General features: G+C 42.5%; 1 long non-coding RNA gene across 1 annotated transcript; it reads right to left on the bottom strand.

Moving 5' to 3' along the window:
- Window positions 1–90: 90 nt before the first annotated feature.
- Window positions 91–27,295, bottom strand: LOC145536301 (uncharacterized). The gene is made up of 3 exons (XR_014075744.1): window positions 27,251–27,295; window positions 7,923–8,003; window positions 91–4,734 (listed from the first exon to the last, which is right to left on the bottom strand). It is a non-coding gene; the product is annotated as an uncharacterized LOC145536301 (long non-coding RNA).

Genomic DNA, 27,295 nt, shown 5'->3' with positions numbered 1-27,295 from the left:
TGTTTTTGCTTCTTTACTCATTAATACCCTGCGTATGTCATTCTCAGTACATATTAATTTACCTAGTTGTTTTGAACAGGTGTGCATTACTTTTCTGAACTCCATGAACCTTATTCCTTTATTGACAGACATTTAGTTTTCAGGAAATTTTCCCATTACACACTGAGCTCACTCTGCTGCATATGTCACAGTAAACATAGAAGCCACTTCTGACCTATAGTTTAGGAGATGACACTGTATGGTCAGTGTATCCATTTTGTTCCTAATAGATATTATCTGTTCTTCCTCCATCTCAGGTGCCATTCTGGCAACCACTGAGATTAATACAGGTGCCATTCAGGTTCTCCCTCTTCCCATGGTGAGGCCTGGGAATTCAGGCCAAGAGGCCAGGTGATCAGCAAATGAGACTCAGACCTCCTGGTTCTGTTCATTTTCCAACTCTCTCCCGTCATTTCCTCCAGGCCTAGCACAAGATCCTACAGCAAGCCTTCACACAGACTGATCTAGGATCCCTAGAACAGTCTTGACAAGAAACCCTTGGGTTTCATCATCTTCATCCTCATCATCTTTGTTGTATTTTACATCCAATCTGAGTATATCCCTGTGACTGAGCCGTAGGTCTGCTTGGAGCTGGGAAGCCAACACTTAACTGACAATCATCCACCCAAAAGGCTAGTTTTTCTGTGTATTTGTCCCAGTCAGGTGATCTTCCTAACCCAGGGATCAAACCAAAATCTTTTGTTTCTCCTGCACTGGCAGGCATTCTTTACCACTGAGCCATCAGGGAAGTCTCCTAAATGGATTAAAATCTGCTCATCTGGAATATTTTGGGTTGGCCATAATGCTCGTTTGTGTTTTACCATAAGATGTTAGGGAAAAGTCCAAACAAACTGTTTGGGCAAGCCAATATTTAAAGCAACTGAATGTGTGAAAATTGAGTTTGGTGCTGGCTGGCTTTTTGGCTAGTGGGTTCCAGCTTGTGAAGACATGAAGAGAGACCATCTTTGACCCCATTATATAACAATGTCTGTGTTGGAAAATAAATGGGTGTGTCTTTTCCAGGTATGAGTGTGTTCATAGGAATATGCTTGTGTGATTAAGTAAATGTTTGTGCAAGTTCATGTATATAAGTGAACAGGTGATAATGCACAGGGATATTAGCATGCTTGTGTGCGTAAGTGAAAATGTAAGCATGCTTATTTGTCTCCTATTGTTTTTCTGCCTATGCCATGTGCCTCATGGGACTTAAGTTTCTGGACCAGGAATTGAACCCAGGGCCATAGCAGTGAACGTGTGGAGTACTAACTACTGGACTGCCAGGCAATTTCCACATGATATTTTAAAAGCACATCTGACCCTAAAACAATAAAGGTTTGAACAGTGCAGATCCACATAAATGCAGATTTGTTCAATACCAAGTACTACACAATGTGTATTAGTTGTGAGGTAAAATCCTGGATTCACAGGAACCTGATATTCAAAGAGCAAACTATATGTTACATATATTTAAGTGCACATGGAGAGTCAGTACCCCTAACCCCTGCATCACACAAGGGTCAATGACGTTAGTATCTTTGAATGAATTTATGAGAGTGTATATGAGTAAATGTGTGAGCTTCTTTGTGCATGTGAACACATTCCTACTTCTGAGCATGTTAATGTATATGTGAGTGAGTATGAGTGTAGAATGTAAGCATGACAATGATTGAATTTCCCAGCACACTCACATGAATGTATTAGTAGTTACTGTGAGCAAATAAGTGTATGAGCATGTCTGTGCAAGTGAATGTGACCTTGTACATGTCTATAAGCACATGTGAGAGTGACTGTGGGTGCCTATTCAAATATGAGTTTGCATGTGTAAAGTGAATGGGACTTTTCCTATGGATGAGTGAATTTGTGACTATGGACATGAATGTTAGCATATTCATGTGTATGTGAATGAATATGTGTATGAGCATGTGAAAGCAGAGTATATTTCTGTGAGTTAATGTGCAAGTGTGTGCATGTGAGTATATTAGAGCATCTCTATGTGTGTGTGTGTGTAAATGTGTGAACTTTATGTTAAGTGTGAGCATATTCATCTGTAAGCATATGAGTATGATGTTCTCTGTGAGTATGTTGTACCTGAGGAAATGTATGAATATGTGATCGGGAACATATAGAATGTGTGTGTGTGTGTGTGTGTGTGTGTGTGTGTGTGTGTGTGTGTGTGTGTGTGTGTGTGTGTGTGTGAACGTGAGCAGGTTTGAGGGAATGCATGTATAAGCATGCATTTTATTGAGTGAGTGTGTTCAGTTCAGTCGCTCAGTTGTGTCCGACTATTTGTGACCGCCTGGGCCAGCACAACAGGCCTCCCAATCCATCACCAACTCCTGGAGCTTACTCAAACTCATGTCCATTGAGTTGGTGATGCGCCTCCTGCCTTCAATCTTTTGCAGCATCAGGGTCATTTCAAATGAGTCAGTTCTTGAGCATGTCAGTAGGCATATAAGGTCAGAGGGAGGGAGCATGGACCAAGGTCAAATTCTGGGGATTGTCAGATGTAGATAATACACATTATCTCCATGTCTTTCAGATTCTGATTTGTTTACACCTGATACCTTAGTTGGGAGAGGGTGGGATACATTATCCTTTTTTGTCATGCAGATCTGGGACATATGAGAAAAAGGTGGTCCCTGGATTGATTTGGCCAAGCCTTCACTCAAGGCTTGGCCACCCTGCTTATGTTGACAGGCTGCTTATTAACTTACATGCAGAGTATAAGCTCTCAAGCAGCTGCTGTTTACAGCACTCTGGCTTCCAGGTCTCTGGCCCAGAGGGAGGAAGCTGTGCTAGCTTCATCCTGGCACCTCCTCCTCTTCCTCTTCTCACTGCCCCTTCCTTCTCAAAGAACATTAAAGGTGCTAACTGAACCTGAATGGGACAAAGTTATTAAGGTGTCTGCTTGTGAACTTGTTGGGAAAGAGAAAGAATGGGTTAGTCTGAGACACTACTTCACCTCTGACACAAAGACTTGATTCAGTCTGGTGTGAACATGCACAGGGAGATCTAGGAGTCCCCAAACTCTGAGGCTGTTGAAACAAATTCCCCAAAGTCCTGCCTGAAGAGAGGGAGAGGTGGGAGGAGAGGTGACTCTCACGGGCTGAGTGCCACTGCCTGGATCCTTCTTGCCACTGATTACCTCATAGACCAGGTGATGGGCTTGGGCTCAGTTTGCCTGTGGAGAATACACTGGTTTGAATGGGTTTCAAGGACTGTTGACATGAAACTACCACTTATCTTGGCAATGCTTTCTTTCCCATTCTCACTGTGCTTCTTTTCCTCATCCCTCATCCTCTCTCTCCTGACTACTCATCTGTGTCCAGTGTCAGCTCTCATTCTCCTGCTGCCTCTCTCTTTCTTCCATTAAATGCAATTCACAATATAACCCAGTAATGCTCACTCCTTGACTCCTAGAGTCTCACTCTCTTTCACATTCAAGTTGCAAATATCTTCTCAAGTCCTCTTTTATCCCAGCATGACACCCCAGCAACTTTAACCTTGCCCCTGCAGTACTTACAGGCCCCTGGTAGGTGCCGGCCATCCTCTTCTGCTCTTTGGGGCTGAGCACCCTTCCTCTCCAGATGATGCTGCAGTTGTAGGCCAGGCAGAGAACCTATGCTCTAGGATACCTATACCAGAGTGTTCATGTTTGTTCTCTGCTTTCCCCAACCCTGTCACACACTCCATTCATAAGTAACTGCCCAACCTACTGGCCTCCCCAACACACACACACACACACACACACACGACAGCCTGAGACTTAGTGCCAGCTGTGCTCTGTGCTGTCTAAACAGAGTCTAAAGTTCTTGCATTCCCTTCTTCATCCAGTTCAGTTCAGTTCAGTCACTCAGTCATGTCCGACTCTTTGTGACCCCATGAACTGCAGCACGCCAGTCCTCCCTGTCCATCACCAACTCCCGGAGTGTACTCAAACTCGTATCCATTGAGTCGGTGATGCCATCCAACCATTCTCATCCTCTTTCATCCTCTTCTCCTCCTGCCTTCAATCTTTCCCAGCATCAGGGTCTTTTCAAATGAGTCAGTTCTTCACATCAGGTAGCCAAAGTATCGGAGTTTCAGCTTCAGCATCAGCCCTTCCAATGAATATTCAGGATTGATTTCCTTTAGGATGGACTGGTTGGATCTCCTTGCAGTCCAAGGGACTCTCAAGAGTCTTCTCCAACACCACAGTTCAAAAGCATCAACTCTTCAGCACCCAGCTTTCTTTACAGTCCAACTCTCACATCCATACATGACTACTGGAAAAACCATAGCTTTGACTAGACGGACCTTTGCTGGCAAAGTAATGCCTCTGCTTTTTAATAAGCTGTGTAGGTTTGTCATAGCTTTTCTTCCAAGGAGCAAGCGTCTTTTAATTTCATGGCTGAAGTCACCATCTGCAGTGATCTTGGAGCCCAAAAAAATAAAGTCTCTCACTGTTTCCACTGTTTCCCCATCTATTTGCCATGAAGTGATAGCACCAGATGCCATGATCTTAGCTTTTCTGAATGTTGAGTTTTAAGCCAACTTTTTCACTCTCCTCTTCCACTTTCATCAAGAGGCTCTTTAGTTCTTTGCTTTCTGTCATAAAGGTGGTGTCATCTACATATCTGAGGTTATTGATATTTCTCCTGGCAATCTTGATTCCAACTTGTGCTTCATCCAGCCAAGTGTTTCTCATGATGTACTCTGTATATAAGTTAAATAATCAGGGTGACAATATAAGCAGGGTGGCCAAGCCTTGAGTGAAGGCTTGGCCAAATCAATCCAGGGACCACCTTTTTCTCATATGTCCCAGATCTGCATGACAAAAAAGGATAATGTATCCCACCCTCTCCCAACTAAGGTATCAGGTGTAAACAGATCAGAATCTGAAAGACACTGGTAAAGTGCCTCAGAGATAATGTGTATTATCTACATCTGACAATCCCTAGACTTTGACCTTGGTCCATGCTCCCTCCCTCTGACCCTGGATGCCTGCTGCTGCTGCTGCTGCTAAGTCGCTTCAGTTGTGTCAGACTGTGTGCGACCCCATAGATGGCACACCACCAGGCTCCGCCGTTCCTGGGATTCTCCAGGCAAGAACACTGGAGTGGGTTGCCATTTCCTTCTCCAATGCATGAGAGTGAAAAGTGAAAGTGAAGTCGCTCAGTCGTGTCTGACTCTGCTATCTTGCTTAAAACAATGGGAAACTGTGCTTACTGTTTTTAAATTGCTGCTGTTAGCCTTTGCTGAAATACAGGAGAACATGAGGTAGCAAGTCATGAGGTAGCAACTCCCATGACATCTAAGACTCCCATGAGGGAGCAAATCTCCTGACACCCACCAGTGCTTGGCCCAATTGACCCAAAAGTTATCATGCAAGGGAGTTGTCTGTGCTCCAACACCTGAATTCTCCTACACCCAGTCCTCTGACCCTCAGTCTCTTCCCTAGGGGCCCCACCTAGAAGCACTGTCCTTATAAGGTAAGGTACAGGATCTTGCTCTCTGCCTTTTCCATATCAGCATCCCAGCCCCTAGGTACACACTCACCCTGGAACATGTGCCGCACATCTTATCCCCTCACATTCTGGAGGGAACAATGGAACAAGAAGAAAGCAATAGTCACCTGATTCACCTCCAAAACTCAGGGCCCATGGCAATGACCTTGGTTTTCAAGGAAGCTCCCTCACTGGTTTACCCTCACTGGTTACCCTCACTGGTTTAAACATAGCTGCCAAATCCTCACAGTTGTGTGCTCTTTAGGGTAGAGTCCCTGGAAATTCAGAAGACCTCTATTCCACCTCCACAGATCTAGAATATTAACATTCATTAACCTTATAGATTTCACATGTAGTTCAACCTCCTGTGTGTGTGTGTGTGTGTGTGTGTGTGTGTGTGTGTGTGTGTATGCACTAAGTTGCTTCAGTCATGTCTGAGTCTGCAACTCCATGGACTGTAGCCCACCAGGTTGGTCTGTTCACACGATTCTCCAAGCAAAAAAATGAGTGGGTTGCCATGCCCTCCTGCAGGGAATCCTCCCAATCCAGGATTGAACCTGCCTCTCTTGTATCTCCTGCATTGGCAGGTGGATTCTTTACCACTAGCGCCATCTGGGAATCCTTTGTTCAACCTTCTATACAACCTCTATTCAGTGTACCCTTTCTTTGTCATTTATTTATGGTTCTGGGTGGGCCCTGTGGAAGAAAATACTACTCTTATTCTGTGGAGTCAGGGTGGGTTTCCTGTCACATCGAGCTGTGTGGTCCAGGCTACCTGCCCTTTCCAAGGGGAAGGCTCAGAGTGAATACAGAAATAACTGACTCATTAGCTTCATGGTGGCTTGTGTTTATGTTTCTTCACCATTTCTCATGTCTGATCTAGAAATCTCAATGCTAGGCTAGTTTGGATTTTATTTGACAGCTACTGTGATTACAAGTTCTTGACATAATCAGGTTGGATTTATAAAGATCATGCTGACTGCAGTGTGTTGAACAGACTAGAGGGACCAACACTAATATCAGGGAATAAAGAAGTTGGGACGTTGTTGCAGTAATTCGGGAGGAAGATGTCCAAGGGCTGACCTGGGGATGGCTTATGATCAAGGCAGAGATGAGTACAGAGGTGGGATGTTTTCTAGAGGTTGAACCAACAGGCAAGCAGCTGGGTCAGGGTAGGTGAGATAGACAAGACAGAGATCATGTGCTCAGTTTTTAACAAACTCAATAGAGTAAGAGGCCAGGGTACAAGAGCCCTCCCCATAGAGCCTGACTGATGGAGCAGAAAATTTTATCTTGAGCAGCATAGTGCCCTTGGCCTGCATACCCGTTTCTGTGGGTAGTGCTCCTGCAGTCACACCAGGGTGTGTGCTTCAGGTGTAGCTCCTTCTCAAGGGAGTGTAGAGAGAGCAGAAGGCCTCTGGCATGTGAAGCCAGAGAAGTGGGAGAAATTCCAGGATCAGAACAAAAAGCCTGGTGGTTAGAAGCCTGGGAGTACCCCACTGTTCATCTCTGCAAGTCAGGAAGTTGGGATCTCAAGAGGAAAAAGTGTAGAGCCTGAGGGAGTACCACTGGTAAGTTTACGTGGTGGGGCTGGTTTGCTGTGTTTCAGCTCTATTCAAGTTAATACAAAACTGTCAAGTGTCATGACTTCCCTGGTGGTCCACTGGTTAAGAGTCTGTACTCCCTATATAGGGTGCCTAGGTTCGATCCCTGGTCAGGCAACTAGATTCCAAATGCCACAACTAAGAGTTCGCATGCCTCAATTAAAGGTCCCGCATGCCCCAAATAAAGATCCCACATGCCACAAACAAATATTCTGCATGCTGCAACTAAAAAGATCTCGCATGCTGCAACTAAACAACTAAACAACCCGCACGCTGTAACTAAAAGATCCCACCTACCACAATGAAAAAACCCCTTGTGCTCTAACTAAAATTCCTGCATGTGGCAATGAAGATCCCACATGCCACAACTAAGCCCAACTTAGCCAAATAAATTAAACAAATATTTAAATATTAAATATACAAAGATTCATTTAAAAACCTTCATCTGGCTACAAATGAACATATCTATGAAACAAAAACAGATTACAGGCACAGAGAACAAACTTCTGGTTACTGAGGCTGGGTTGGGGGGAGGTTGTAGGAGAGGAATGGATTGGGTGTTTGGGACTAGCAGATGCAAACTATTATACACAGAATGGATAAACAAGGTCCTACTGTATAGCACAGGGAACTATCTTCACTATCCTGTGGTAAACCATAATGGAAAAGAAAAGAGAGAATGTCTGAATATGTAAAATGAGTCACTATGCTGTGCACCTAAAACTAACACAACACTCTATCATCTATACTTCAATTAAAAAAAAAAACCCTCAAGTGTGTAGAAGTGCCTTACCTCCAATACATGGACTCAGATGTACATGATGTGATGTCAGCACCTTGTCTGAAACCTTCAGAACCATTCTCATAGTTTCTGCTGAAACAGACAAGTCACTGGTCATCAGTAAATGTCACATTATTTCCCAGACAACAAACAACAGAGAATACCCAGCTGTCACCTTGCCGAGGCTGTGCCTTCTCCGGCACATATGTAGACACACAGTAGTAAGTGTACACATTCTTTCCCCAGCTCCCTTCTCTCCCTACAGTGAGTGAGCCAGAAGATTGTGGTGAGGAACCCTCCTCTTCTTCCCCAGCTTTTATCCAGATGATGGGGTACAAACACTGAGTCCATGCCATCAAGCAGGATGAGGGGCTGGAGTAGAGGGGGCAGGCATTCTGGCAAGTGGAGAGGAGGGGAGGCAGGCAGTGGGCAGCCCACAGAAAAAAGGATTAGTTCAACCCTCTAAAGAGCCCCATCTTGGAATCAGCATGGACACAGCTCTCCATGTTGGTGGGGATCCAAACGGGCAGCTGATTGCCCCGGAAAAAGCAATCTTCCACCTTCAGTGCCCTCCTGAGCTGAGCTAACCAGTCTACATTCTCCAGCACAAAGTCACATTTTCCCACCTAAGCTGGGACTGTCATTTTGTTATTACATCTACATCAACCTTGATCTGGTATACAACTCTTTTTAGGGCTAGCAAATGGCTTGACACTGAGAGAGCCATCTGGCCATCAAGCAACAAAATCATTTCAGATTCTTAGGCCTCAAGAGTGTCATCTCAAAGACATTCATTCTGGAAGCAAGCATTTCTCTCGTTAATCACGTGCTTTCAGACTGGAGGTGTCTTGGATGAGGACAGGCAAGTACCTAGTCTGAGCCCTGCAGAGAGTTGACCTTTCCAAAGCTTTCTGACATGCTCACCCAAGATACCCGAGACCTTCAGCAGGGATAATTCCTCCCAAAGGGCATTGGAATGGGAACAGTCCCTGAGCATCACTGTGATCCTATAGTACTTTCAGACGATGGCAAAGCCCTGCAATGTGCTTGTGTCTGTTCACGCTATATTATATCAGGTCAATACAAGTAATGAATTAATGACTACTAAAACATTGCTCCCAAAGGAAATAAAGGGTTAGGTTCCTGTGAGCCTCTGGTCACAATATTTTCATCAATCAATCAATTTATTAACTTGTTTTTATAGCTGTTTCTATCTAAAGATACAATTTAATCCAATTAGAAACCCAGAATTTATAAACCATTTATATTAACAAAATGATAAAACCTTCCAACAAAAGACTCTAGAATCTGTCCAAGTCTAAATCAATGGACACTTCCATTATTGTCTCCAGAGGTTCCTTCATTGTTGAGGAATTAGTAACCTCTGCTATGCCCCAGTGGCATCTCTGACCACCCATGACATTTAAAAGTTGCCCACAGGCCACTGATGCAAGAAACTACCCTTCTTGGCCCTGTACTACATACGATTATAGAGTGGCAACTGTCAGCCATGTACTGGGCCATCCTCAAAATAGAGGTACTCAGAGACCCTGAGCCAGTGAATCCTATTCTCTCAAAATGGGTATGTTGAAACCCTAACCCCCAACGTGACTGTATTTGGAGATACGGCCTTTAAGGTGTAACTAAGATTAAATGAGGTCATAAGTATGTAGCTGTAATCCAACTGGAGGGGAGCTCTCGCTCTCTCCCCACACTAAACAAAGTAAATACCATGTGAGGACACAGTAACAAGACAGCTGTGGGCCAAGGACAAAGGTCTTACCAGAGTATAAATTCTTTTACCAAATTCTAGATTTCCAATTGGATTAAACTGTGGGCCTTTGTAACAACTTAAATTCCTTCCTCCCTCTGTATTCAAATTTTCTGATTTCTTTCTCTTGGATCCTTTTTGCTTCTTTGTCACTGGATATACCTTATGTGTCTGTAATGGGGGAGGTGTCACCGCTGGAGACCTGGTGGAATATAGAGCAGGGGGTGAGCAGGCTAACCACAAGGTGGGACGGGGAGCTTGTTCTTCCACAAAGACTCGCCTCTCAGGTTGGAATTGATCAGGGCCACCGAGCCTGGGAGTGGCGAGAAGCAGCCCAGCAGCTCGACTCCATGAAGCATGCTGTGAACCAATCCCTTGGCTTCTAAGAGCAATGGGTCTGACGCACATCCAGCTGCCAGATAGGGAGGAGGAAGCCTGGTGCACAACTGGCTACACCCACCCTGATGCCATAGCGAGATTAGCAAATCCTGCAGATGCCAAGATTCATTCAAAAAGATGCCGGATCCTGCCTCCTATCATGGCTTGGGCACCACCCAGCCCTCTGCTCATTCTGGTTCTTGCAGTCATTGCTGGCTCAGCTTCAGCTCGAGCTCCCTGGAAGCTGGAGAGAGGGGTCGGGGTTGGGGGCCCAGGGCACCCCGCCCTGCACCTACCCTCTAAAAATGCAAAATCTGCTTTATGCTTAAAACAGTTTATGCCCAAGAGTTTCCTTCTGTGTTTCATTTGACTGCCCAGGATGAATCATGAAAGATCTGGACACCTTTGAGAGATCAGGAGATAGTTGACTAGGGGTCACTGCCAGACCCTTGGGCTTCCAGTGAACCAGAGTGCCTCTCCTCTGGAAGGGGTGGAAGAGGGTCAGTCAATGCATTTTATGATAGGGCTCTGGCACCTCATCAGGACAGAAACTGGGCTCTCAGACTGCCCCCCTCCCTTAGCTAAGGGAGGCAAAGGTGAAGTGAGGGTTCTTGGCTGGCATCATAGAAGGGGAAAAGAAGGCAAAGGTCAGTGTATCAGATCTTCAGGGCAACTGGCCCCTGGAGATGAGGCCACTCTAATGCTCCAGCGTTTTGGCCCCGACATGTAGAGAAAAAAGCCTGACATTTTTGTTTCTGTTCTTGTTTATTCGCTAAGTCATGTCAACTGGGTTGGGGAATGTGAGGTAGACAAGACTCAGTTTTTAGCAAACTCAGTAGAGTCAGAAGCCAAGATGTAGTGAATGTGTGCTCAAGAGCCCTCACCACAGAGTGTGCAAGATGGAGCAGAAAAGTCTATCTTGAGCAGCATAGCACCCTCTGGCCTGCACACACATTTCTGTGGGTAGTGCTCCTTCAGTCACACCAGGAAGTGTACTTCAGGTGTTGGTCCTTCTCAAGGGAGTATAGAAAGAGCATAGGCCTTTGGCCTGGGAGGCCAGAGAAGTATGAGAAATTGCAGGATCAGGGCGAAAAGTCTGCAATTGGGAGTACCCAACTGCAGTTCTCTGCAAGTCAGGAAATTGCAATCTCGGGAGGCAAAATGTAGAGCCTGGGGAATGCCACTGCTAAGTATACATGGTGGGGCTGGTTTGCTGTGTTTCAGCTCTATTCAACTTAATACGAAAGTCTCAACAAAAAAAATCTCATATGCTGCAACTAAAATATCCTGCATGCCTCAACTAAAAAGAACTCACATGACCCAATTTAAAGATCCCCCATGCCACAATTAAGATCCCACATACTTCAACAAAGATCCCACATGCCACAACAAAGATCCTGCATACCATAACTAAAAGATGCCCCATTCCATTATCTAAACAAGTGAAGATCCCACACAGTGTAACAAAGACTCCTCATGCTGCAGCAAATATCCTGCATACCACAAATAATGGATCCTGTATGTCACAACAAAATGATCCCACATGCTACAACAATGATCCCACATGTCACAACTAAAGATCCCACGTGCCCCAACTGAAAGATCCCGAATGCTGTGAGTAAACAACTAAAGATCCCACATGCTACAACAAAAGATCCCACACACCACTACAAAGATCCCACATACCACAACAGAGGATCTTGCATGCTGAAACTAAAGATCCTACATGCTGCAAAACAGATCACCATGCCACAACTATAGATCCCACATGGTGCATGAAAGATCCCCCATGCTGCAACTGAAGACCCATATGCTGAACAAAAGTCCTGCATACCATAACTAAAAGATCCCTTGTGCTTTAACTAAAGTTCCTGCATGTGTCAATGAAGATCCCACATGCCACAACTAAGACCAACATAAACAAGTAAACAAATATTTAACAATTCAATATAAAAAAAGATTCATTTATAAACCTTCACCTGGCTACAAATGAACATATCTATGAAACAAAAACAGATTACAGATCACAGAGAACAGACTCCTTGATACCAAGGCGGAGGTAGGGGGAGGTTGTAGGAAAGGAATGGATTGGGATTTTGGGACCAGCAGATGCAAACTATGATACACAGAATGCATAAACAACAAGGTCCTATTGTATAGCACAGGGAACTATATTCAATATCCTGTGGTAAACCATAATGGAAAAAAATATAAAAAGAGGATATCTAAATATGTATAACCGAGTCACTATGTTGTGTACCTGAAACTAATATAACACTGCTATACTTCAATAAAAAGAAAAAGCCTCAAATGTGTAGAAGCGGCTTACCTCCAACATACGGATTCAGATGGACACAATGTGCTATCAGCACCCTGTCCGAAACCTTCACAACCATTTTCATTTGCATAGTTGTTGCTGAAACGAAGTCCTTGGTCATCAGTAAATGTCACATTATTTCCCAGAGAACAAACAACAGAGAACACCCCAGCTGTCACCTTTCCAGGGTCATGCCTTCTATGGCACACATGTAGACGTATCTAGTCATACCTGTACACATTCTTTACCCCATCCCCTTCTATCCCCACGGTGAGTCCGCCAGAAGCATATGGTGAGGAAGCCTCCTCCTCCTCCTCCACAGCTTTTATCCAGAGGACTGGGTCCATGTCAACAGGCAGAATGAGGGGCTGGGCTACAGGGAGCAGGCATTCAGGCAAGTGGAGAAGAGAGGAAGCATACAGGGGGCAGTCCACAGAAAAAAAGCATTAAGTCAGTCCCCTAAAGAGCCTCATCTTGGAATCAACATGGACACAGCTTTCCATGTTGGTGGGGATTCATCCAGGGGCAGCTGATTGCCATGGGAAAAGTAATCTTCCCCCCTTAGTGTCCTCCTGAGCTGAGGTAACCAGTCTACATTCTCCAACACAAAGTTACATTATATGAGCTGGGACTGACATTTTGTTGTCACATCCATATCAACCTTTCTCTTGTATACCTGTTTTTAGGTCCAGGAAATGGCTGGACACTGAGAAAGAACTTTCTGGCCCTTACCAGCAAAAGCATTTCAGATTCTTAGGCCTCAATGGTGTCTTCTTAAAGACATTCATTCTGGGAGCAAGCAAGCAAGCACTTCTCTTGTTAATCATGTGCTTTGAGACTGGAGATGTCTTCAATGAGTAAACACAAGTACCCAGCCTAAGCCCTGCAGAGAGTTTGCCTTTCCAAAGCTTTCTGACCTGCTCACCCAAGATACCTGACCTTAAGCAGGGCTATTTTTTCCCCAAAGGACATAGGAACAGGAACAGTCACTGAGCGTCACTGTGATCCTACGGTACTTTCAAATGATGACCAAGGAATATCAGTCACTGCAATGTGTTTGTGTCTTTTCACTCTATAGTCTATATATTCTTAAAGTCAATACAAGAAATGAATTAGTGACTACTAAAACATTAATCCCAGGGGAAATAATGGGTTAGGTTCCTATGAGCCTCTGGTCACAACATTTTCATCAATCAGTCAATATATAAACTTGTTTTTTATTACTGTCTATAAAGTTACAATTTAATCCAATTAGAAAGCCAGAATTTACTATACTGATTTATATTAACAAACCTTACAACAAAAGACTCTAGAATCTTTCCAGATCTAAATCAATGGACACTTCCATTAGTGTCTCCAGAGATTCCTTCCTTGTTGAGGCTCTAGTAATCTCTCCTATGCACCTCCCTGCATCTCTGGACCACCCATGACACCTGTAAGTTGCCCATAGGGCACTAGTGCAAAAAACTACACTTCTTGGCCCTGTACTACAAATGAGTATAGAGTGGCAACCATCGCCCATATATTGGGCCATCCTCAAAATAAAGGTACTCAGAGATCCTGAGCCGGTGAATCCTATTCTCTCAAAATGGGTACGCTGAAACTGTAGCCCTCAATGTGACTATATTTGGAGATATGGCCTTTAATGTCTAATTAAAATTAAATGACATCATAAGAATGGAGGTGTAATCCAACAGAAGGGTATCCTTATAGGAAGAGGAAGAGATACCACAGAGCTCTCGCTCACTACCAACACTAAAAAAAGAAAAGGCCATGGTGAGGACACGGTAATAAGACACCTGTCGGCCAAGGACAAAGATCTTACCTGGGTAGAAATTCTTTTAGCAAATTCTAGATTTCCAACTGGACTAAACTGTGGGCCTTTGTATCAGTTTAAATTCTTTCCTCCTTCTGTATTCAAGTTTTCTGATTTCTTTCTCTCTCATCCCTTTTGCTTGTTTGTCACTGGATATACTTTGTGTGTGTGTGATGGAGAAGGGATCCTCTCTACACTGCTCATATTTATACATTTCTTCCTTCAGAGAGCCTCTGTTCTATCCAAGCCTTCAACAAATTGATAGATGCCTACCCACATTGGTGATGGTAGTTTTCTTCACTCAGTCTCCTGATTCAAATGCTAATCTGTTCTGGAGACTCCCTCACAGACACACCCAGAAATAAAGTTTTATCAGCTATCTGGGCATTTAGCCCAATCAAGATGACACATAAAATTAACCATCACACCAATCAAAGCCAGCAGCTATCGACGAACACTGCCATCACTATTACAAACAGTACTAACATCTTATTTTCTAGATTCTTCCCCATATTTCCCCACTAGCATTGCTTTCCAATCTCTTGGAGTTACAAATTCCCTAATTATATATGCTGAGTCTATTGCAAGTTACAATTTCATCACATTTTTGCCATTGAAAAATCCTACCACAAAACCACTTAGCCAATGTCATATTTCAGGGTTTTGTTGTGGCACTACTCTACTTCCAGTACCAGTTTTCTGAAGTAATCAGGTTATAGTAAGCTAGTGTTTCCCAGGTGACTCAGTGGTAAAGAATCCACCTGCCAAGCAGAATTTTGATCCCTGGGTTGGGAAGATTCCCTGGAGAAAGAAATGGCAATGCACTCCAGTATTCTTGTCTGGAAAGTCCCATGGACAGAGGAGCCTGGCCAGCTACAGTCTATAGTTGCAAAGAGTTGGACAGGACTTAACGACTGAGCACACACACACATACAAACATATGTTAACAAACAGTCATATAACCTCAGTAGCTTAACAGAACAAAAGTATGCTTTTAACTCACACAAATTACAATATGGATTCAGGTAACTCTCCAGAGTTATCAGGTTTCTTCAAATTTGAGAAGCTATAGGATCTGATGGAGAAGGTAATGGCACCTCACTCCAGTACTCTTGCCTGGAAAATCCCATGGACGGAGGAGCCTGGTAGGCTACAGTCCATGGGGTCGCTGAGAGTCGAACACGACTGAGCGACTTCACTTTCACTTTTCCCTTTCATGCACTGGAGAAGGAAATGGCAACCCACTCCAGTGTTCTTGCCTGGAGAATCCCAGGGACGGGGGAGCCTGGTGGGCTGCCGTCTATGGGGTCGCAGAGTCGGACACGACTGAAGTGACTTAGCAGCATAGGATCTGAACACAAAAGAAAGGTGGTAAGAGAGAGTTGCATATTAGCAATTAGGTGTTTTTACCTGGAAACAAAAGATATCACTTCTGTTCACAGCCCCTTGGCCAGAACTCATTAGGTGGCCCTTACCAATTACAAGAACACTAGGAAATATATCCTTGAAATTCCATGGACAGAGGAGCCTGGTGGGCTATGGGGTCACAGAGAGTCGGGCATGACTAAGTGAGCAACACACACACACACACACACACACACACACACACACAACATGCATAAAATAGAAGAGAACCAAATATTTTTGTGCTTTCATAATGTATACCTCAGATACTACCAGAAGCAGTATAGCTTATAGGTAAAGAGCACATCTGGAGTCACAAACCTTAAATTCAAGCCCTAGCTTCGCTATTTGCCACCTAACAAATGGCTTAAACTATGAGTCTTTATAGATAATAATACTTATCTAACTGGATGGGCTTCCCTGTTGGCTCAGTTGGTAAAGAATCAGCCTGCAGTGCGGAAGACTTGGGTTTGATCCCTGGGTTGGGAAGATCCCCTGGAGGAGGGCATGGCAAGCCACTCCAGTATTCTTGCCTGGAGAATCCCCATGAACAGAGGAGCCTGGAGGGCTGCAGTGCATGAGGTCACAAAGAGTCAGACACGACTGAGCAACTAAGCACATCTAACTGGATAACTGTTTATCTTAAATGATATTATGCTTCTACAATGCTTGGCACAGTTCCTGGCACACAGGAAGCATTGAATTAATTGTTCTATACACTGCAGGGTGCACAATGACATGGTGATCCACTAAGCTGTGATTATGACCATTAACATCTGCTGCAGATAATCTCACTGACATCATGGCAGTACCACTTGTAACATACAGATTATGACAGTTCTCTGTCATTTACCAGTTTTTGACAGACTGGGAAATTGTTGACACCGTTGCAACCTCTGCAACAGATTAAAGACTATGATGATTGGAATGTATTGACAAGAAGAAAATTAATGTGATACAGGCTATTTCATTTTGCTGAAACATCATAAATTTTGTAGAACAGTGGTCATTTACTATAATCAGGAGCTATTCCAAAATTACAAGCTAAAATAGAAATTTGAAAAGGAAACACAGAGCAAAAGCAAGCAAATAACCCTGAAGAGCCTCTCAAAAGAGCTGTTTGTATTATCCTTTTATCTGGCTTCTGCAAATGCTATAGTACCATACCTCCTAAGTAATTTTATCCAACCGTTATCTGTCAGCAATTAGGATTTCTTTTAAATTAGAACCAATCCTTTTAATCATTGTATCACAAAATAAAAAAGTATGTTTAACAACACAGAGCTCAATAAAATACTATACCTGAAGATAAATATTTAAAAGTACATTTTTGTGGCATTAATATAAAGTATTTTTAAAACATAATTTACTTTGATTTTATCATTATAATTTTTTAACTTTGTGTAGGTTTTAAATGTACATAAAATTTTAGAAGAGAAATAAATGTATAATTTATCATTAAAAGATAAATATTTATAGTCAATATTTTACTGGAAAGCGTGCATTGTTTAAAGAGTATGGAAATCACTCTTCTAATCCAAAGTTTCTAAAGTGTGTTCCTCAAAGTGCCTCTGTGAAATACCAAATGATCTACGGGTGATTTCAAAGAAGAAATCATGTTTATTGCATCTATTTCACAAAGATTATATGCAATGACGGAGAAAGAAATGGCACCTCACTCCAGTATTCTTGCCTGGAGAGAGGAGCCTCACGGGCTACAGTCCATGGGGTCTCAAAGAGTCGGACACGATCGAAGCGACTTAGCATATGCAATAATAAATAAAACTTCATAACTCATATTATTGGAATGATGTTTGGCCCTTTTGGTGGAAGAAGTGTATACTACAAGTAGAAATTTTTCTGTGAAATGACTCTAAATTAAACATAAGTTTTATGTTCCTGTCACTGAATAGTCAGGTTTATGCAATATATTAATTTTTCTGGGGCTTCCCTGGTGGTCCAGTGGTTAGCAATTCGCCTTGCAGTGCAGGGGACACTGGTTTGATCTCTGCTCCGGGAAGATTCCACATGCCTTGGGGCAACTAACCCCATGCATCACAACTACTGAGCCTGCACTCTAGAGCATACAAGCCACAACTACTGAGCCCAAGCACCACAGCTACTGAAGCCCGCGCACCCTAGAGCCCATGCTCTGCAACAAGAGAAGCCACCACAATGAGGAGTCCGTGCACCACAGCTAGACAGTAGCCCCTGCTTGCCACAACTAGAGTAAGCCCAAGCACAGCAATGAAGACCCAGCACAGCCAAAATATAAAAATATATTTTTACTTTAAGGTGATAAGTTTATTATGTTTTAAGCTTATATTAATAATAAATGATAATAAAAATATTTTTCAACTATATATCCATATTAAATTAAAAGTTTTCAAATTTGTATATTTCTTCAATCTGTGATCAAATGTTCTTCCAGAATTATAAAATTAGCATGTGTTTATTGAAAACAATGAAATGAAATAATATGTTGATCTTATAAAAATATATATAATTTCACCCCTTTTCCTTCTTCACTTGCAAACTCCAGATAACCTTCTATGTATTATTCCACACTTTTCTCATATTCAGTGTGTGTGTATGTATTTAGCTCAATATATCACGAATATTTCTTCTTCATTAACATAGATATAATTCTCTGTAGTACAGAAAAGAAAAGAGATATCTTCTAGCCTTGTCATGTTGTTGAGAGCTTTGATTAGTCTCATAGGATGGGAGAAGAAAATACATAAAAGATACACGAGCAGTCTGGCCATATTCCAGTGAAGCTGAGTATCCTTGAGACTGGCACTTTCCCTGTAGTTTGGTTATTAATGATATGATCATCTTCCTCCTGTTCCTCTGGCCTAACTAATATCCAACAACTTGGAAGTGAGACAAAATGACAGCCAATGAATAACAAATTATGATGCTTCAAAACTGGGGGGGGGGCAATTTTATAAATAATTTTAATGGGCATTTTCTTGACTACTAAAAGAGTTAGGATACTTTTTCTATCATTATTTATTTCTTTTTTCTGTTGTTTCTTTTTATAATATTTGTTTATTCATTTATTTATTTTTGGCTGTGCTGGGCATTCATTGGCTCATGGGGTTTTCTCTAGTTGCAGTGAGTGAGGAATAGTCTCTAGTTGCAGTGCACAGGTTTCTCATTGTAGTGGCTTCTCTTGTCGTGGAGCATAGGTTCTAAAGCATGGACTCAGTAGTTGTGGCACATGGGCTTAGTTGCTCTACGGCATGTGGGATCTTCCTGGATCAGGGATTGAACCTGTGTCTCCTGCATTGGCAGGCAGATTCTTTACTGCTGAGCCACCAGAAAAGTCCTGATTATTTATTTTTCTCCTTTTTCTTCTTCTTCTTTTTTTTTTTTTGGTCATGCCGTGCGGCATGTGGGATCTTTAGTTCCCCAGGCAGATATTGAATCTGTGCCCTTTGCAGTGGAAGTCCTGGCGTCTTAACCACTGGACTGCCAGGGAATTTCCTCCATTCCATTTTTACAAAGAGGAATCAGGTTTGGAGAGTTTAGGTAACTTGGTCAAGACCAAACAAATGGTAAGTAGGAGAATGAGAATTTAAATTTGTATTAGTCAAATTAAAAGCTAGCTTTGGCTCAGATGGTAAAGAATCTGCCTGCTATTCAGGAGACCCAGGTTCCATGCCTGGGTCAGGAAGATCCCCTGGAGAAGGGAATGGCAACCCACTCCAATATTCTTGCCTGGAGAATTCCATGGACAGAGGAGCCTGACAGGCTACAGTCCAGGGGATCACAAAGAGTCGGACACAAGTCAGACACAACTGAGCGACTAACACACTTCCATTTCTCGTTAGTTAAACTAGATGCAAACTATAGATAGAGAATATATATATTTACTGATGCTTGTCTTCTGAGATGTGTTACAATTTCTCATAATTCTCCGGAATATAGGCTACTTTGGAAAAGGATAAGGGTACATGAAATAATTTCAACAGCCTAGGGGTACCATCTGATGCAAAGAACTGACTCATTAGAAAAGACCCTGATGCTGGGAAAGATTGAAGGCAGAAGGAGAAGGGAACGACAGAGGATGAGATGGCTGGATGGCATCACCGACTCGCTGGACATGAGTTTGAGCAAACTCCAGGATTTGGGGATGACAGGGAAGCCTGGCGTGCTGCAGTCCATGGGGTCACAAAGAGTCAGACATGACTGAGTGACTGAACTGAGGGGTACCAGCAAGGAAACTGGGTCCTCCAGAAAACTGTGTCTAGTTAGAAAAGGAATAGCATGACCTTAACCATGTGTAACCAGATGTTACAACAGCACCAGCACAGATTAGTGATAAGAATTTTATTGAAGCTGTTTAAGAGAGAATACCATTAAGGCTTCTATCTTATGAAGTCCTGTATTTATGAAAATTAGCAAAATATTCAAGGTCCAGGCTATCCAAGCACATTGAAGACCACCAGATATCCAGGATTTGAACAACTTAACTACATCAAAAATAACTAGACAGGGCTTCCCTGATGGTCTAAAAGTTCAGAATCTGCCTGCCAACGCTGCAGGGGACATGGGTTTGATCCCTGATCCTGGAGCATCCCACATGCCACAGAGCAACTAAGCCCATGCACCACAGCTATTGAGCCGACACGCCCTAGCACCTGTGCCCTGCAACAAGAGAAGTTATTGCAATAAGAAGCCTGCCCACTGCAACTAGAGGGTAGCCCTCTCTTGCCTTATTCATAGAATTAAAAGGTGAACACAACTTAAATGTCCATTAGCTAATGAACTGATAAACATAATGTGGTGAGTCCATAAAGTGAAACATTATTTAGCAAACAAAAAAATGAAATATGCTACAACATGGGTGAAACTTGAAACCATTATGCTAAATGAAAGTATTCTGTCACAATACATGTTTCTATTTATATGAAATATCTAGAATAGGCAAATCCACAGTGACAGAAAGTAGATTACTGGTTGCCAGTAGCTGGGGCAAGGAGTTGGAATTGAGAATGGCTGCTAATGTGTAGAGTTCCTCTATGGTATGATAAAATGTTCTAAAATTAGACTGCGGCAATGGCTGTATAACTCTTTGAGTATACTGAAAGCAATCAAGTTCTCTACTTTAGATGAATGAATTGTGTGTTTTGTGAATTATATTTCAATAAAACTGCTATTTTAATAATAAACTAACACAAACATCCTTAGATAAATAGGCTACTGAGAACCAACTTTCTGACCCAGCTCTATTTCATGTAAGACAATCCAACAAACACACTGGTGTTTGGATTTCAAAAATGTCATCAAATTTTAGCCACATTTCAACAAACAGAAATTCTTGAGAGAAGAAATGCAAACACTGAAGCATGCTAGATGACCAATGAAGTTAGGATGTTAGGATGACCAATGAAGATAAATGAAGATAAAGTAACCTGTAGAATACTGAGAGTTTACAGGCAGTCTCCCTTTATCTAATAATCAGGGAAACAGAGACCTAATAAACTGAAAATTATCAAATCTATATTCTAAACTCCAAGTCTCTTGTACATATATAATACTGAGACTCAGAAGAAAAACTAACACACTGAGATATTTATGAAAAATAATAGAATTTGAAAGAAGAGAAGGGAAGGCAGCAGCAATCGTTTATTGTGCATCTAATATATGCTCAGGATAAGCAAAGGAATGCAGACAAATATGAAAATTTGTTTGAGATTCTGAGGGGCAGAAGGAGTCTGGAACCACTGTTATGGTAAGCCTGTGTTAGAGACTTCTGTTTAGGTACATTTAACAAATAAATGAAAACAGATTTGTCATCTGATGGAAAGGTAACATAGGAACATCATTGATTCCAATGGGGTAAGGATTATTATGGGCTTCCCTGGTGGTTCAGATGGTAAAGAATCTACCTACAATGCAGGATACCTGGGTTCAATCCCTGGGTTGGTAAGATCTCCTAGAGAAGGGCATCGCTACCCACTCCAGTATTCTGGCCTGGAGAATTCCATGGACAGAGGAGCCTGGAGGGCTACAGCCAATGGGGTTGCAAAGAGTTGGACTCGATTGAGCAATTAACACTTTCTTTCTTTTCAAGGATTATTAGAAACTGTGCCGATACGTCTTTGTATATAGAGGCAATTTAGTTAATAAAATCATCAAAAGTAGCCTTAAAAGGGAAGGCTGTTGGAAAAGGGCAGCATTGAGCTGGAGGCTATAGTGCATTGGTTGCTAGGCAGCCACTCTGAGGGCCTCTTTTGTTACTGTGGTGATGTTTGGAGAGCTTGCCTAAATACGCTTTGACATACCATTTAAACTCTTCATATCCTTTTAGCACCAGCTAGTCATGACATTTGTTATTCCTCCGCCCTCACATCTCTACCCATACTCTCATAATCTTACGAGTTTGATGAACCTACAAGTGTATCTCCAATGCCCAATGCACACAGCCAGAGAATGATGCTGATATGCCCGCCCAATGCAAACAAATGAAAGAATAGTTAAATGAATGAGATCAAACAAGATTATTCAAATAAAAATAGCCAAAATAACCAAAACAAGATTATTCAATAAAAAATTGGTAGACTGGTGTGTGTGTGTGGGGGGGCAGATAATCCAGGATCTGTGCAACTTTATGTCATGGAAAGGACATTGCTTTCATAAGCAGTTCTCTAGTGTTAGTCACTCAGCAGTGTCTGACTCTTCGTGACCCCATGGACAGTAGCCCACCAGGCTCCTCTGTCCATGAAATTCCCTCCAGGTTGCCATTCCCTTCTCCAGAGGATCGTCCTGACCCAGGTATTGAACCCCAGTCTCCTGCATTGCAGGTAGAGTCTTTACCACCTGAGCCACCAGGGAAGTCTATGAATACTGGAGTGCAGAGCCTATCCCTTCTCCAGGGGATCTTCCTGACCCAGGAATCTAACTGGAGTCTCCTGCATAGCAGGTGGATTCTTTACAACTGAGCTACCAGGGAGTCTTGGCTAATAGTTCTGATGCTCTATCACTTACCACTGTGTGATCTTGGTCACAAGAGTCCCGTTTTCTGGGCCTCAGTTTCTTTAATTGTCATAAAAGAGGGATGAACTACAGTAGTCATTTTTTTTTAATTTTCTGATCACAATCTATAGTAAGAAAAACACTTTACATCATGACCAAGTATATATATATGTATATATATATATACATATATATATACATATATACATATATATATATATATATGTATATATATCTGGGTTGGGAAGATCCCCTGGAGGAGGTAATGGCTACCCACTCCAGTATTCTTGCCTGGAAAATTCTATGGACAGAGAAGCCTGGCGGGCTACAGTCCATGGGGTCACAAAGGGTCAGACATGATTGAGTGACTTTCACACTTCGCATACAGTTTAGGGGGTACTGATGGAACAGATTTGAAAGATTTAAAACCAGTTCTTCTTGGATAAATAGAGGTAGTTGATATTTAATGACTCCTGCAGGAAATCCAATAAAAACCCACCATTTCATTTATTCATTCAACAATTACTATTGAGCACCTACTATATGCTAGAATATATATATATTCCCTGTAGCGGAGAGTCAGTGGGAATAACATGTTTCACTTATTTAAAATACTTGGGTGCCTTTTACATATAACAGTTATGAAAGAAGTATAGCAAACAATAAAGAAAAATAAATTTCTACTCTCAAAAGGCTTATAGTCTAGCTAAATTAGTGGCTCCTAACAAGGAGAAGGAACTGGCAACCCACTCCAGTATTCTTGCCTGGAGAATCCCATGGACGGAGGAGCCTGGTGGGCTGCAGTCCATGGGGTCGCTGAGTCGGACACGACTGAGTGACTTCACTTTCACTTTTCACTTTCATGCATTGGATAAGAAAATGGCAACCCACTCCAGTGTTCTTGCCTGGAGAATCCCAGGGATGGGGGAGCCCGGTGGGCTGCTGTCTATGTGGTCGCACAGAGTCGGACATGACTGAAGCGACTTAGCAGCAGCAGCAGCAGCAGCAGCAACAACAAGGAGTAATTTTGACTCCCAGGGAACATTTGTCAATGTCTAGAGATATTTTTGGTTGTTACAACTGAGAGGGCATCTAGTTGCTAAAGGCCAGGAATGTTTCTAAACATCCTCCAGTGTACAAGACATTCTCACAACAAACAATTTTCCAGTCCCAAATGTCAAGACTCTTCAGGCTGAGAAACCCTGAGTTAGGGAGATGAGCTACATACATTAGAAGTTTTCTTTTTAGTGGGATGAATTGAGAGAGTAGCATTAACATATATACACTACCATGTGAAAAATAGATAGCTAGTGTGAAGCTTCTGTATAGCACAGGGAGCTCAGCTCAATGCTCCGTGATGACCTAGAGGGGTAGGATGGGTTGGGGGGTTGGGGGGTTGGAGGGAGGCTCAAGAGGGAGGAGACACATATATACATATAGCTGATGAGCATTGTTGTAAAGCAGAAACTAACATAACATTGTAAGGCAATGATACTCCAATTAAAATTTTTAAAACTGCAAAGCAAAACAAGATGAAAATATTAAAATAAGTTTTGTTTTTGATTCCAAGGTCTTATTTAAGTGATTGATACATACAAGGTGAAACAGATAAGAAAAAGATCATTCTAGAATAAATTGATTATGGGAGGCTTCATGAAGGAAGTGGGGTCAAGATGAAGTGTTAGGTCACTCTTCTGCTCAACAGAGAGGAAAGTGTAACGGCTCTGCTACCTCTCTTGAGTTTCCTACAATTCTTCCTCTCATCCCTCCACCCCAGTCAACTGGGTTTTTGCATTTCCTTTAAGATACCAAGAATGCTCTAGGTTCCTCCACCTCATTAGAACGGACTCAAATGAATTCCTTTTCATAGCTGAGTAATATTCCATTGTGTATATGTACTACAACTTCCTTATCTATTCATCTGCCAATGGACATCTAGGTTGCTTCCATGTCCTAGCTATTGTAAATAGTGCTTCAATGAACATTGGGGTAACATCTGCCTTTTCCAATCCTGGTTTCCTCAGGGTATATGCCCAGTAGTGGGATTTCTGGATTGTACGGTAGTTTTGGGGCTTCCCTGGTGGCTCAGACAGTAAAAAATCTGCCTGCAATGCAGGAGACCTGGGTTAGAACCCTGGGTTGGATGATCTCCTGGCGGAGGGTATGGCAATATTCTTGCCTTGAGAATCCCCATGGACAGAGGAGCCTGATGGGCTGCAGTCCATGGGGTTACAAAGAGTTGGACACAACTGAGCAATTAATCATGCATGCACACATAGGAGTTTTCCTAGTTTTTTAAGGAATCTATATAGTGTTCTCCATAGCAGTTGTATCAGTTTGCATTCCCACCAACAGTGTAAGAGGGTTTCCTTTCCTCCACACCCTCTCCAGCATTTATTGTTTGTAGACTTTTTGATGATGGCCATTGTGACCTGTGTGAAATAATACTTCATTGTGGTTTTGATCTGCATTTCTCTAATAATGAGCAATGTTGAGATTTCTTCATGTGTTTATTAGCCATCTGTATGTCTTCTTTGGAGAAATGTCTGTTTAGGTCTTCTGCCCTATTATACAGAGTGAAGTAAGTCAGAATGAGAAAGACAAATATAGTACATTAACATATATATATACATATATATATACGTATATGTATATATATATATATACATATATATATATATATATACATATATACATATACGTATATATATATATATACACGGAATTTAGAAAGATGGTACCAAGTATCCTACATGCAGGGCAGCAAAGGAGACACAGATGTAAAGAACAGACTTTTGGACTCAGTGGGATAAGGAAAGGGTGGGATGACTTGAAAGAATAGCATTGAAACATATACATTACCACATGTAAAATAGATAGCCAGTGGGAGTTTGATGTATGACACAGGACGCCCAAAGCCAGTGCCCTGTGACAACCTGGAGGGATGGGGTGGGGAGGGAGGTGGGAGGTCGTTCAGGATTGAGGAGACACACATATACCTATGGCCAATTCATGTTGATATATGACAAAAACCATCACAATATTGTAAAGTAATTATCCTCCAATCAAAATAAATAAATAAATTAATTAATAAGATATCAAGAATGCTTCTCTCTCACAGAATCTATTTTTGCTGTTCTCTCCAATTTCAGTGTCTCTTCCCAAGAAGTCCACACACTCACTCCCTCACTTCTTGCAGGTCTCTGCTCTGTTCAATTTCTGAATAGAAAACCCTCCCTTAATCATATTGTATTAATACACATTAACTCCTGCCCCCTCTCCTCACTTTCCTCCTAATATGTTTTTTGGTCTCCAAGGCAAGACTGCACCTGGTCTAGAGCAGATACTCAATAGATACATGTAGAATTAGTGAATTGGTTAAATATTAATAATGGTAGGGTTCTTCAGCCCGAGCAGTGAGAAGCTTGAGTAAAGGAGCCTGACTACTGTTGTCTCCAATTGTCTAGAATAGTGCCTGCCTTTTGGTAGGGACTTCATAAATAGTGAATTAAGAATGATGAAATAGAGAGCCAAGAGAGATAAATATAATCAAGGCATGCTTATTCCTATCTTTGAAAATATTCTTGGACAATCGCTACATTCTGTGTATAATGGCGCAGCTGGAGATGTATAAATATATATAAATTCTGACTATTCTTATCAGTGTTTTCACATTACATTCATTCCCTATATATTCCTTGTAGTTTAGAAATGCAGCTTCTGAAATTCTATATCCTGCCTGTATTTTAAGCCAGATATTGTATAAAACATAAGTATATTTTAAGAATTGTAAACTAAAGGCAGCCCTTCACAAGCCAGTTCTATAGTTTTCTGTCTTCATTTGCACTTAATCATAAATTCACCCAACCTGCACTCAGTGAGCCACTACAATTATGTGAACGCTAATAGCAACAGCAGCTAATGTTTATGGAGGATTTTCTGCGCCAGGAGCTGTCCTAAAGGTTGTGCATACTTTATCCAGTTTTGTTCATACTACCAAAAGCCCAGGGTTCCCAGGTGGCACTAGTGGTAAAGAACCTGCCTGCCAATGCAGGAGACATAAGAGACGCGGGTTTGATCTCTGGGTCAGGAAGATTCCCTGGATGAGGGTATGGCAACCCACTCCAGTATTCTTGCCTGAGAAGCCCATGGACAGAGTCTGGCGGGCTACAGCCCACAGGCTGGCAAAGAGTAGGACACGACTAAAGTGACTTAAAACGCATGCACACAATATACGTGAGCGTGATAACATGGGTCTCCTGTGTACGTGTGTGCTAAATCGCTTCAGTCCTGTCCGACTCTTTGTGACCCTATAGGCAAGAATACTGGAGTGGGTTACCATGCCCTCCTCCAGGGGATCTTCCCAAGCCAGGGATCGAACCCGCGTCTCTTACGTCTCCTGCATTGGCAGGCGGGTTCTTTACCACTAGCGCCACCTAGGAAACCCCCATTTACTTTCTGTCGCTGGCTCATGGGGACTTCCTTGGTGGCTCAGATGGTAAAGATTCTGCCAAAGGCCCCGCCCCCCCAAGCCCTGAGCTTTGACTACTTGCTTCCGGCTTCCAGCCAGGTTCTCTTCACCTTAGCCTCTCGGCACCCTCCTTACTAGAAGAGTCACAAAGGCTCCCCCCTCCCCCCGGTTACTTCGCTGTGGAAACCATGGCGACCAGCTCTTTTCCCGCTTCTCCAATCCGGGCATTCCAGCCGGCTCT

The sequence above is a fragment of the Giraffa tippelskirchi genome, chromosome X, assembly GCF_054371585.1.
Source record: "Giraffa tippelskirchi isolate mGirTip1 chromosome X, T2T-mGirTip1v1.2.pri, whole genome shotgun sequence".
Lineage (NCBI taxonomy): Eukaryota > Metazoa > Chordata > Mammalia > Artiodactyla > Giraffidae > Giraffa > Giraffa tippelskirchi.
The sequence above is the reverse complement of the archived record's forward strand: the minus strand, read 5'-3'. Positions and strand labels throughout refer to the sequence as shown.